Source organism: Rattus rattus, chromosome 2 (genome assembly GCF_011064425.1).
Source record: "Rattus rattus isolate New Zealand chromosome 2, Rrattus_CSIRO_v1, whole genome shotgun sequence".
Taxonomy (NCBI): Eukaryota; Metazoa; Chordata; class Mammalia; order Rodentia; family Muridae; genus Rattus; species Rattus rattus.
Genome location: NC_046155.1, coordinates 160,512,245 through 160,525,965, shown reverse-complemented (window position 1 = coordinate 160,525,965; position 13,721 = coordinate 160,512,245). Strand labels below are relative to the sequence as shown.

At 50.4% G+C, this 13,721-nt stretch overlaps 1 pseudogene; it reads left to right on the top strand.

Annotated features, from left to right (window-relative positions):
- Positions 1-9,648, top strand: part of LOC116893360 — a 545,263-nt pseudogene extending 535,615 nt beyond the window's left edge.
- The last annotated feature ends 4,073 nt before the right edge of the window (positions 9,649-13,721 follow it).

The window sequence follows — 13,721 nt, the reverse complement described above, 5'->3', positions numbered from 1 at the left end:
TCTCCTGGAGGGATGCAGGGTTTTGGTGTGTGGGAGGAGTGAGTGGTATTTACTCTGCTGGAGGTTTGTCAACCCCTCCAGGGTCCCAGGCGTCCCTGCAGCATCCTGGAACGTCTTGAGAAGTAGGGAATTCTTGAGTCTTAGCCTCTTTCAAGCTATTAGCTTTTCCTTCTGGCCTCATCCAACATCCATCTGTATCAGTCAACATCATGCTCAAGGCCTAACTCAAGTATCCACAGACTCCTTTCTCCCGGGTGTCTCAGCGGGATTCCTGCACCTACTATAGACACCAACATGGTGTTTCCTGCGTCCGCTGTAGACACTGACATGGTGCCGGTGCCGGATGTCTTGTGACCCCAAGAGATCCCGAAAGCTCTGCGAGGACTGGAGTCAGGAACTGGGCTCTGGCTTTGTTCCCTACCACCTTCTGTGCTCAGTTCATCAGAAGCAAAAATAGGTTTCCTGACACATTTTTTTTGAGTTGTGTGTGTGTGTGTGTCTTCAAGTGTGCTTGGTTCCCAATAACAGTCCTTAACTGGGTTAATTTCTTAATCTTCTGTTTGTTAGGCCTTCCCTGGAAGGGAGCAAGGCCATTCAGCTATCCCAGCAGAAGTCTAGGCTTGACATCCTGCTGTCTGATTGGTCAGGGTTGGATCATGTGCTCATTTAGGACTTGGGGTGTTCCTCTGGCCCAAGATCACCCCAGGGTGGTCCTAGTTATGGTAGTCAAGAGACTAGGGGGTTCCCGATTCCTCCTCTTTTTCAGTTCCCCTCAGGCATCTGCAGGTTTTATGGTTGCCTCCCCTCGACTCTCTTGAACCTGATGCCCCAGGGGGACAGACAGCATCCTTCACTGGGACACTGGGGTAAACCTCACGACGTCTTCTGCCCCCCAACTCACCACTATGCTTCTTTCATCAGAGAAGAAAGGTCTTCCTAAAGAGCAAGCCTCCCACAGCCGGCCTAACCCCTCCAGCGACCCCCCTTTGCTCCCTGGATGCAGTCTGTCCTTGAGAACACGCGTGTCTACTCTTTGATGACTTGGTTCTGTCTCCTACCAGACCCTCCAGCCTCCACTCTTGCCTCCCTCTGGGACTTGTTCTCTGCCTGGAATGCCTTTCCTAGCTTGGCTACATGGCAAAATTCCTCTTCGACATCCCCCTCAGGCATCACCCCCTCCAGGAAGGCTTCCCAGACTTCTTAAGCATTTAGAAGCTCCTTCTAGTCTCTCTGAGCTGGGCCTATTTCAGTTCACTCTCTTCACTCTCCCTTGTTTAATCTGTGAGTGAAGATGATTCTCTGCACTCATGAGGTGCTAGGCCAAGCGATGGTGCCCAGTCAAAGTCTGTTGGCGGATTTTGTCTTGGGTGTGTTGAGCCGGCTCTAGGCTTATGCCTCCTCCAGGCAGCTCTCCCTGACTGCCTTCCAGCTGTCCTGTGTCCCCGTATCACAGCTGCATTCCCTTCTCGGCACTTAACACAGCTGTCACTTCCACATTCACTTACCCAGTGTCTTTCAGTTTGCCCACACCCGGGACACTGTCAGCCCCACAGGAGCAGACACCGCTACTGCAGTGTCTCCCAGCAGAGCAGCCTAGTGAAGAACGGCCCAGTGAATGACCCCAGGCTCCCCAGGCTGCCTGACACATCTGAACTGCATTTGAGATGATGTATTGGGGTTCTCAGCGTGTGTGTGTGTGTGTGTGTGTGTGTGTGTGTGTGTGTGTGTGTGTAATCATGAGAATGGAAGAATTTTTATAAGGTTCAAATATGGGACGGTGCCAGGGAAGGTGACACATACCTTTAATCCCGGCAGCCTAGAGGCAGAGGCAGACCGTAGTTCTGCGAGTTTGAGGCCGACCTGGTCTACAGAGTGAGTTCCAGGACAACCCTCTTATACGGGGAAACCCTGTCTCAAAAACGAAACAAAACAAAACAAAATAAAAACAAAACTAAAAAAGGGATCACGAGGAAAGGAGAGATAGCTCAGCAGCGAGGAATGTTTAGTGCTCTTGTGGAGGACCCAGGCTCAGTACCTAGCATCTCCGACGGGATGCTCATAGCTACTCGTAACTCCAGCTCTAGGGGATTTGATATCCTTTCTGGGCATCTGCACTCCTGTGTACACATATTCTCCAGTACACACACACACACACACACACACACACACACACACACACACACACACACACAGAGTCAAGTTTAAACATGAAAGTAAAATACTTAAAAAAGACTCAGGTGTGTGTGCACTCATGATGCCAGTGTGCATCTGTGTGTACATGCGTGTGTGCGTGTGAGAGTGTGTGTGTGTGTGTGTGTGTGTGTGTGTGTGTGTGTGTGTGTGTGTACAACGGCAGTGTGAAGGTCAGAGGACTACTTGAAGAAGTCATTGCTCTCCCTCTACTCTATCCCCTGGGCGCGGAACTTACACCGTTAGGCTTAATGGCAAGCGCCTTTGGTGTGAGCGCCTGGTAGCCTAGGGTCTTTTTGCTTCTTGCTTTGTTTTGTTTGGCCTCACTGTGTAGCCAGGGGAGGGCTGGACTTGAAGATCCTTTTGCCTTAATCCGTAAGTTCTTTGATGACAGAATGGCTCACGCTGTACTGAGGTTATCCAAGACCCAGAATGGCCTAGAGTTGCCTGGAAAAGCACCTGTCTCTCTTGTGCGGTGTGGTGAGGTATGGCTACCATGCGTGGCTCCTTCCCTGGCTTTTTGTGAGTTCTGGGGATTCGAACACCTGTCCTTGTGTCTGTGGGACAAGTACTTTACCACTAATCTCCAGCCCTCTGCTGGCGTTCTTTCTCAGGACAGTTTCCCACCGTGTCCTCTATGCAGGCCCACATCTCACCTTTCCCCATTATTGTTATTGAAGATATGTATAGATTATGTGACACCTCCTCCCCCCAACTGCCATGTTAGGATTCTCTAATGGCCCCTCAGAGAGGGCTCTGCAATGGCAACATCCCCTCATGTCACTGTGTTTCTGGGTCATATGCTGAAATGACGGTCACTTTCACGATGGTACCCTCCTTAGCACCACTGCCCCCAGCCACCCTCTCCTGCTCCATGGCAGTGAAACAGAGATCTGGGCCCTGGGCTGAAAGAGTTTCCTATTCAGGTCTTTCTCTGAAGTAAGGGTCTTTTGAGGCCTTGATCAGAGGGAGTGAGGAATGCCCCAGACTCCCAGGGCTCCATACCCCAGAGAGGCACCAGGCATGCTGTGACCTCATCCCCTTGTGTTGCTGCCTGTCTGCATGGACAGCATGAAGCAAGCTGCCCACCACCTGTTCTTGTCAACTCTGGGCTGCAAGCCTGGGGGGCAGGACTGGGTGGACAGCTGCCAACTGGGGCCTGGAATGAGAGCGAGATTCTCCTGGGACACAAAACCAAGGTCTGTCCTACCATCCCTGGCTCTCTGCAGACCAGCACAACCCAGGATGGTCCAGGGTCACCTGAGGGGATGCCTTCCCTACCTCTGCCTCCAGCTCCGAAAAGCATCTCCGTTTGGAGCAGGCACCACCACGGGTGGCATCCTCCTCCTTCGCATGCGTGCGTGCTCAGCACAGGTGCTAGCTGTTATTCACTCTCCGGCTTCCATTTCCACAAATCGGCACCTGCAAGCCAGGCAGAGCCTGCCAACGAGGCCGCGGCTGTGTCTGTGCCCGCCAGCATCAGCCCCGGCTGCTGGTGCTTGTAGCAGCCGCAAGGGAAATTTTCAGCACAAAGACCCTATGCCTGAGAGAGAAAGGGGAATTGCTCAGCAAACTTCAGAAGCGATCAAAATGTCCTTTCTATAAAGTCCCAGCTTTAAAAATGTTAGCAGGTGCATGTACAATAGCGAGCCAGCAGGGACCGGTTCTTGCATAGCCATTTCCGCCCTCACCACGTTAGGAATTTGAAGCAGCATTTTCTCCAAATTGTCATTCTTGTCTGGTAAGGAAAGCTGATCTTCCCCCTATGGGGGCACCCCACTCTCCTGGCAACTAACTGCTGTGTCTCCAAGGTCACTGGGGCCACCTGCAGTATTCCAGAATGGACAGGAATGAGGGAAAACATAAGGAAGGTTCCTGATCATCTGGGGGTGGCGGCCCATGCCTGTAATCTCAGCAACCGTGAGCCAGAGGCAAAAGGATCATGATTTGAAGCTAGCCTGGGCTACATGGTGAAATTCAACCAAAACAATCAAAATTACCTGTGATAATGGTGCTAGAAATGGCGACTGGGGAGAGCTTTATGAAGATGAGGTGTTCATGGCCAGGAGGTGACAGATGGACAGACCACCAGAAGCTGAGTCTGTCATTGGTTCACCCACTCGCTCATTCATACAGTCAATATGGGACTTATTTATTTAGAGACAGGATCTCTCTACACTGTCCTGGCTGTCCTAGAACTCACTATGGAGACCAGTCTGGCCTCAGTCTCACAGAGATTGACTTGTCTCTGCTTAAAGGTATACACCACTGTGTCGTGTGTGTGTGTGTGTGTGTGTGTGTGTGTGTATGTGCACGTTTGTGCATGTACATCTGTGTTCATGCATGTACATCTGTGTGTATGTACATGCATGTACATGTATTATGTGCACGCATTCGTGCATGCATGTGCATGTATGCATGCATGTACTGTACATGCATTTGTGCAATGCACATATATGCATTGCGTGCATGCATGTGTACACGCATGTGTGTGCACACATGCGTGTGCATGTGCTACATGTGTGCACACGCATGACTGTATGTGTGTGCATGTATGTACTGTACATGCATGCATGTGTATGCATGTGTGCACATGCACATGTGCACATTCATGTACTGTATGTGCACTTGTGTGTATGCATGTACATGCAGGAATGCGTTTGTGCATATGGGTGCACATAATGCATTACTGTATGTATGTGCATGCATGTACTGCATGCATGCATGTGTATGTGTGTGCATGAGTGTGCATGCTTGTGCGTGTATGCATGTGTGTGTGCATGTGTGTGCATGCACATGTGTGTACACGAGTACAAGTGCCCTTGGAGTCCTGAAGAAGTCTGGTTCCCTGGAGCTGGAGTTAGGGACAGTTCTGAGTTCAGAGAGCTAGAGTTCTTTGCAAGAGCAGTATGAACTATTAACCACTATGCCACCTCTCCAATCCTAAAGATTTATTTTTACTTTTTTTTTTTTTTGAGACAAGGTTTCTCTGTATAATAGTCCTGGCTGTCCTGGAACTCTGTAGTTCAGGCTGGCCTTGAACTCAGAGACCTACCTGTATTTGCCTCTCTAGTGCTGAGATTAAAGATGTGAGCCATCGGGGTTGGGGATTTAGCTTAGTGGTAGAGCGCTTGCCTAGCAAGCGCAAGGCCCTGGGTTCGGTCCCCAGCTCTGAAAAAAAAAACCAAAAAAAACCAAAAAACAAAAAACCTGTAAAAGATGTGAGCCATCACTGCCCAGCTTACTTCTACTCTTAATGATTAATATGTGTATTTGTATCTCTGTGCAGATATGCACATGTGAATATAGGTACCCACAGAGGCCAGAAGAGAGTGTCGCACTCCCTGGAGCTGGAGTGACAGGCAGTTGTGAACTGCCTGACATGGGTACTGGGGACCAAACTCAGATCCTGCAAGAGCAGCACTCACTCTCAACCTCTTAGCTGTCTCTCCAGCAATTCAACATGTGCGTTTGGGCTTGCACTGTATAAAGTCCCCTGCCCTGCTTGGATGGCATAGCAATGCCAGAAAGGTCCCTTCCGTTGGTAATGAACTTTGAAAGAGAGCAGGGTGGGAGTGGGGCTGTTTGGGAGAATAGTCCAGGGGTGCATTAGGACTCAGTCTTCAGGGGTAAAAGGAAAGATTAGCCAGGGCGGCCAGCAGCACTTTGCATTCCTGATGGGCACAATCAGAAGCCAGGCCACCTAGTTTCCAGTGAGAAGAAGGCCCAGGAAAGGACTCAGGGGAAGTGGGAGGTCCAGGCTGGGGCAGCAGCACAAATAAAGATCCAATGGGTGGCCTCTAAGCATGGGGTACACTGATGGTTTGCAGTAGAGACTCTTCATGCCACAAAGCACAATAAGAGTGGGAGCTACCCTGGTGGCAGGGGGATTTGAGAGTAGTCACCGCACACACCTGACTGTCTTTGACAGTGGCCTCTGGGACCCTGAGGTTTGGGGAGGCCCTGCTGGTCACCACTTCTCTTCATTGGACTAAGGAGGCACACTGTCATCTCCACTCTATGGCAGGAGACTGTTTAAGGTGAACCAGGAGACAAAGCGAGCTATGACCTGTGTGTGGATGTGTGTTCCGTTTCTTCATCTGCACAGGCCTGGGAGCTGGTGTCCGGCTGGCCCAATCCACCACTCTCCCCGGCGTGTGGTATCCTGTGGGTAGGTAGAGTCCAGTTGAGCTACTTCTGTAATATTAGGGGCAGTGAGAGGGACACAGGGTATGGCCTTCCCACAAAGACAGCACCCATGAGGATACCTCAAAGGAGCGGTGAAGTAAATATACTGAAGTGTTGGATTAAAATGTAATTTTTCACTTGGCATGGTGGCCTGGAATTCTCACAGTCAGGAGACTGAGACAGGGGGATTGTTATATGTCTGTGGCATACATAATGAGTCTGAGGCTAGCCTGAGCTAAATAGTGAGGCCCAGTTTCATAAAAACAAACCATCACCAAGAACAACAAATGTCACCGTTCATCAGTCATGCTGGTCCCCACCTGTAATGCCAAGACTTGGTAGGCAGAGGCAGGGAGATTGTGAGTTCAACGTCAGCCTGGGATACATAACCAGTTCCAGACTAACCTAGACTACACAGCAGACCCTATCTCAAAATTCCAAGGGCTCAGGGCTAGAGAGATGGCTCAGTGGTTAGGCACACTTGTCACTCTTATACAGAGAGGGTCAGGTCTGAGTCCCAGCACCTACATGGTGACTCATGGTCATCTCTAACCCCAGTTCCAGAGGATCCAACAGGCACGCAAGTGTCACACAAACACGCAGGTAGGCAAAATAAATACTAGCTATAAAATATAGCATAAGATAAATACTAAATTAAAAAAAGCGAGGGCTAGAAATGTGGCTTTATAGTAGAATGTTTGCTTGGTACCTACAAAGGCTTGGGGTCTATCCCCAGCATGAGTAAATAAAACATTGGTTTCCCCCACCCAGCTGAGGCTGACATCGTGGAATGCTACAGAGAAGTGGGCCAGGAGGCCTGAGCTCGGCTTCCCTAGGGCTGGCCTTTAGCTTGGCCTTCCTTCACACTGGGCTCCAGGCTCTCCCCTTAGACTTCCTGAATAGGGCCAACCCTTCAAGAGAGGTGGGATTGCCTGAAGCTCTAGAATCCCTCCTCTGTTACCGGTGTACTGGCTCAGTCCCCCTTCGAATGGAGGAAGATGGAGGGAATAAGTGAAGGAAAAGGTTGGCCACATTCCTGAGGCCTTCAGAGGCAGATGGGGCTCGGTCTGGCTATCTGCCAGCTGCCCACTCCACCCGGGGCAGAGGAGCAAACTGCCTCCCTGCGCAGCCATTGTGGGGCTGCGGGGTTCTGCTCGAAGGCTCTGAACATCTCTAGAAAGGTATCAGGGACTCTAAGGTATTTTTTAATTATTATTGACCGTAAAATATTTGACAAATGATCGCGGTATCTGTGGCAGAGGAGTTGGTCTTGCTGGGGAGAGATTTTTTGGGTGGTTTAAGAGTCTTTTGGAGCGGGGAACCCCAGCAAAGGGAGGATCTCTCAGAAACCTTAAGGAGTGGGATGCTCGGGGCTGGGAAGTCTTTGATTACCTTACATCTGGTTTTATGGAAACTTCCAGGAGCAGCGAGGGAGGCAGACTGCAAACAGCGCAGCCAGAGTGGCCTCTGCAACAGACTGCTAATGGGAAATGGCCCATGAGGCTCCCCTGCCACGCGGCTTGGGGCACATGCAGGAGTTATTAAATAATACGGCCGCGTGGAGAGCAGGATCGAGCCCCAGAAGGGGAATCAGTGTTTTATGCCCTTCAGTTCTGTGCAGTAAAAGAAAATATCCCCGTTAAGTACAAATTAATTGGCTACCGTAATTGGCGCATGGTGCTGCCTCAGGCCTCTGGATGGGCTGCGGCCAGGATCTGGAGACCTGGCCGTGGTCATGGCTCCGACACTGGTGGGAGCCCACTCGACTCACTCTGCTGATGAATAGCTTCCTGTTGTTCTGCAAGGGATATGCAGCAGGCGTGCTGAGCTGTCTCTTGTCTAAGACCTGGGAATGAGCATGACCCTCTTCTCGTTGTAAGATGCTGGGTCCCACTCAGGCACTGTGAACCACATGTGTGCACACACTATTCCCTTCCAGAGAGGGGCCTTACGTTGCTTAGTCCAAGAGTCTCCGATGTCAGGCTATTACACACAGTTGGGTATGCTGTTTACTGCCCAGGGGTGTCTGGTCAACAGCATTCCACCCTGTAGGTGCCAACCCTTTAGGATAGCGTTAGCCCGGAAAGACAGCTTTTTTTTTTCCAGTTTATTTTGATTTGTGTGCTCGCTTCGGCAGCACATATACTAAAATTGGAACGATATTTTGATTTGTTTCATTAACAAACACGGGTTGTGGTGGGTGCCTAAGCCCATGTGCAGAGGTCAGAGGTCAACCTTAGTTGTCATTCCTCAGTTGCCATCCACTTTTTTTTTTTTTTTCCGGAGCTGGGGACCGAACCCAGGGCTTTGCTAGGCAAGCGCTCTACCACTGAGCTAAATCCCCAACCCCCAGAACAAGTGCTCTTAACTGGCACTCACCATATAGATGAGGCTGGCTGGCCAGGGAATCAAAGGGATCCTCCTGTCTCTACCTCCCAGTGTTGGGATTACAGACATGCAGACATATGCTGCGCTTTTTATGTGGGTGCAGGGCCTCAGTATTTTACTGACTGAGCCATCTCCCCAGCCCCTCTGTTACCTCCTTAATGAGCCTGTCTGCAGTACAGTTTGAGACCAAGGGTGTCAGCACATGAGTTTAGAAGTTTGGAACACAATTCAGACTGCTTAGGGACTGGCTGTGCATGGACACTGTGTGCAACTCCCTCCACCCCCGGCCTCCATCTTTAGTGGTCACAGGTTCCCATGAGCAGGTGACATCTATGAGGCTGACCCGACTCCCACAACCCTGAGGTATATGTGGTATTCTTTGCCTCATTTTATGTATGTGAGTCTAGTCACCATCCGCGTGCTGAGAGAAGTCTGTTGTTCTGAGCTTTGGGCCCCCTTGTGGCCATGCAAGGCATTGCATGTTTTCTACGTGAGCCCTACATTTGGGGGGGGGTGTCCCTTCCAGGGATTGGTCTTCTGCAATGAGTTAGCACCCACAAAGCTACTCTATCCTGTTTTTTCCTTCTACCTCTGCATGGCTCTGGGGTCTCCCCCACTCTCCAGCATCTGCACTGAGGTTCTCTCAGACTCTAAGGGACTTGGGACGTCTCCATGGATTTGGAACCTGAATCCCCTCAGGTCCCATGTCCTGCAGCCTCTAGGAAAATCTCCCTTCTCTCTCCTGCTCTCGTTTTTTCAGGTGCCCTGAGACACCAAGCAACTCAGACAGTGAGCGGGGAGCAGGTGATCTACCACTGTCCCTCTGTGTGGCAGGCGGCAGGAAGTGGGGCAGTGGTGGCCCTGAAGTCTGAGCCCCTGTAGAGGTGTCACGGGGACCCCACAGGCTCAGCATCATCCACATCCTGTTTCTCGGGGAAGCAGGAACCCTTTTGTTTTCGTGCCACTTCTACAACTTTACTCCTTAGCAGCCGTTTCAAGTTCTTTCAAAACAACATCGCACAATCAGCTCGTGCCAGTTAAAGACGCAGCCTGACCTCAGTCTGAGTACCAAGGGGAGAGATTCAAGGAACCAGGAGAACTGCTGGGCATAGAAGGGCCCACAGTGTGTCACAAAGAACTCATGAAGGTCATGTTCGAACACCTGAGGTCCCAGTACTCAGGATGCTGAGGCAGGGGAGTTAAGGCTTCTGGGCCAGGGGCTGAAGAGATGGCTCAGCTGTAAAGGCATTGGCTGCTCTTCCAGAGGAGCGGGGCTAGGTCCCCAGCACCCCCCTGGTAACTCACAATGGTCTGTAACTCCAGTTCCAGTGAATCCAATGCCCTCCTCAGGTACCAAGCATGAATGAGGTATACTGACATACATATAGGTGCACACGCTCGCACACACACACACACACACACATACACACACATGCTAAGGAGTTCCAGGCCAGCTTCATGTGAAGAACCCATCCCACCTTTGTCCAATAAAGAAACCAACCAAACAGAACCACGAAAGATTTGAACATTCGGGGGACACCCAACCCTTCGGGTGGTGTTAAAATCCTCTTCCCTGAATGAAGAGGAACACGAGGCAGGAGCTGTCTGGACCCTTTTGTGTTCAGAGCAGTGGCTCCATGTTCTGTCAGAGGAGCCCAATGGGTGTGGGTAGGTGGGTGGATCGGTGTATAAAGAGCAGAATGATCAATACGCACGTGGGTGGATACGTGAATACATTGATGTAGTTAGTACGTGTGTGCGAATGGATGGCAGATGCCTTGATGGATGTGTGGATGGATAGATGGACAGAGAGATGAATGGATGAATGGATTATTGACAGGTCTATTTATGAATAAGTAAGTGGATGGAGACATTGATGGACTAATAGATAGATTGATCAATATGTTGTGTATGGATGAAGAGATGGTGGATGGATGTATCAATGACAGATGAGACACGGTCTTGGGCAGTTAACAGCTCTGATGTCTCAGGACTGTGTTCACAGGTAGATGTATTATGGTCTGACCCAGGTTTGGCACACAGTGGACCAGAAGCTATGTTTTATCCCCAGGATGTTCTCTTAGAACAAAGGAGGCAACCCTGAGCCCAGTGGCTGGCTTGGTCTCTTACCAGGGGATCCTTGTTTCTCTGGGTTTGGGGTCCTCTTTTGCTGTCCTAAGCTGCTTCCTCACGGGATGGAAGAGGTCCTATGTTACCACCCTGACTGGTTCAGTGTCCACTTGCAAACCTGTGTGTTTAAAAAGTGACCGGATCCCTTGTGCTGGAAGTCTGTCTGGCCAGAAGCTGCAAACACCTCCAGTCATATATGTGTATCTGTCAATCATCCTCCTGCTTCTGATGCCTCATCTGTCCATCATCTACCAACTCGCCTAGCACATGTCTGCCTATGCGTCTTCACTGATATCTGTTTCTTAGTCAATGATTGGTATTTATTATCTATCCTCTAATGATCAGTCTGTCTGTGTGTGTTTGTCTGTCTTTCATCCATCTAAATATCCCACATAAGAGGTTTGCTCTAAGAACTAAGGCAGCAGCATTCTGCAGTGATGGAGAGGCACCTGGCCAGTGCCTTCAAGAAGCAACTCAGGGCCCTCAGCCTCTGGACATCCTCTTGATCTAAGGCTCAGCGCTTCCTGCCTGGCACTGCCAGCATTCAGAGCTGGCGAGTTTGGCCTTGTCTGTCCATCTACCATAGGATATCGAGCTGTCTGTCGGCAGGGCACCTACTACCACCCTTTTCTAATTAGGCAACCAAAATGTCTCTAGATGTTGTCACATGTCCCTGCAAGGAAGGAAGAACCACTTCCCCTTGGGACCATCTACTTAAGTGATTGGCATTACTTTGTGGAATGCTTTTGCTCAAATATAAAAGCAAACACACCAAATCCTGCTCGCGGAACCTGCGTGTCATTCTTCTGTTGTTTTTGAGACAGGGTCTCTCTGTGTAGCCTTGACTATCCCGGAACTCACTCTGTAGACCAGGCTGGCCTCGAACTCAGAGATCCCCCTGCTTCTGCTTCCGAGGGCTGGGATTAAAGGCATGTGCCACCACCTCCTGGCTGCATGTCATTCTTTCACTGTCCTCCAGCCCATCCATCATGTTATAAGTCCAGGGAGGTGCCTGAGCCATATAGTAGGTCTTGAACTCATGGAGACGCCTGCCTGCCTCTGCCTCCTAGGTGCTGTGATTGGAGGTAGGCAATACAGACTGGATGTGGTGGGGAAGACGAAATGAAGAACGTAACTCAAAGTTGGTTGGACTCAGTGGGGAAGATGGAGAGGGTGGTTATGGGAAGAGCTGAGGAGAGCGAGTACACTCAAATTACATTGTATAGGATTCTCAGACTTAATAGAAACATTGCTTTAGGGGAGGGAAAGGCTTGTGCCACTGCGATGGTTTGAATAGCTTTGGCCCCATAAACTCCTGTGTTTGAATGCTTGGCCCACAGGGAGTGACACTATTAGGAAATGTGTCCTTGTTAGAATGGGCGTGGGCCTTGTTGGAGGAAATGTGTCACTGTGGGGGTGGGATTTGAGGTCCTATGCTCGAGCTCCATCAAGAGACCCTCCTGCTGGCTGCCTGAGGAAGCCGGTTTCCTGGTTGCCTTTGGATTAGGATGTAGAACTCTCTGTTCCTACAGCACCAGGTCTGCCTGCACACTGCCATGCTCCCGTCTTGATGATAATGGACTAAAGCTCTGAAACTGTAAGCCAGCCCCAATTAAATGGTTTCCTTTATAAGAGTTGCCTTGGCCATGGTGTCTGTTCACAGCAATAAAACTCTAAGATAGCCACCATACCCAGTTGCTAATTTTCATCATAAGGCTACAACCGTGAACTGCTAGCCAAGCACTTTATCACCCAGTTACAGTACGAGACCCCCAGCCCCAACTCCTTTTTTTTGAAACAGCCTCTCGCTGGCCTTGAAGTCCTTATACATCTGGAGCCTCATGCATGCTAGGCCATCACTCTACCAACTGAGCTAACTCTCGGTCCCCAACATTTGTCTGTCTGTCTGTCTGTTTTTGAGGTAGGGTCTTATGTAGCTGGGCTGGCCTTGAACCTACTCTATGACTGTTATATGGCCTTGAACCCTTGATTCTTCTGCCACAGCTTCTGAGTACTGCAACCGTAGGCAGGGACCACCATATTCAGCCCTAGCCTCTCTGTTTAAGAGTTTTCCAGAATGAGTCACTAGAATGGAACTTGTGGGCACATAACCTGTGCATTTAAGGCACTAAGTGTGAAAGGCACTAACAGTTCACACACAGTCCCGCTTCTGGGTGAAGCCTGACGTCACGTGGCTTCCCCCTGCCTCTCAGCCCACTGTATCTGCATTCTTCTGGATTGCTCTGTGCGGTTGGTCAGCATCTCAGAGCCCCTCTGTGATGTCAGAGGCAGCAGATGTTAAATGCCAAAGACCCAGACCCAGGTAGCTGAAGGCAGGCCCACTGGGCCAGGCAGCCTGTGTTAAGGGGGAGGAAGGGCCAGGACAGATAGGTGGAGCCTAATGCCCTGGGGACACCATGACCAAGTCAGCAAGGCCTAGGAAACATAGGGACCACGTAGTAGTCTCAGGAGAGTCTGAGTGGGGAGAGGGGCAGAGACTCTAAAAGCTAGGGCAGACATGTCAAGGCCCTATTCTCTGAGTCTGTGAGGAAGTACACCACATGGTAGCTTAAGACAGGATATACTTGGGGCTGTGGCGGCTAAAGTCAAAAGCTGACAGAGGAGCAGTCCAGAGGAAGCAATCTCCTTGTCTCTCCTAGCTGTGGGCAGATCTAGGCTTGTGTCTGTATCCCCGAATTCCTGGCCACTTCATCGTATTACCACCATCTTAGATTTGTTTTGAAGGCAGGGTTTCACTATGTAGCCCAGGCTAGCCTCAAACTAACTGTCCTCCTGTCTTAGCCTCCTGAGTAACAAGATCGTAG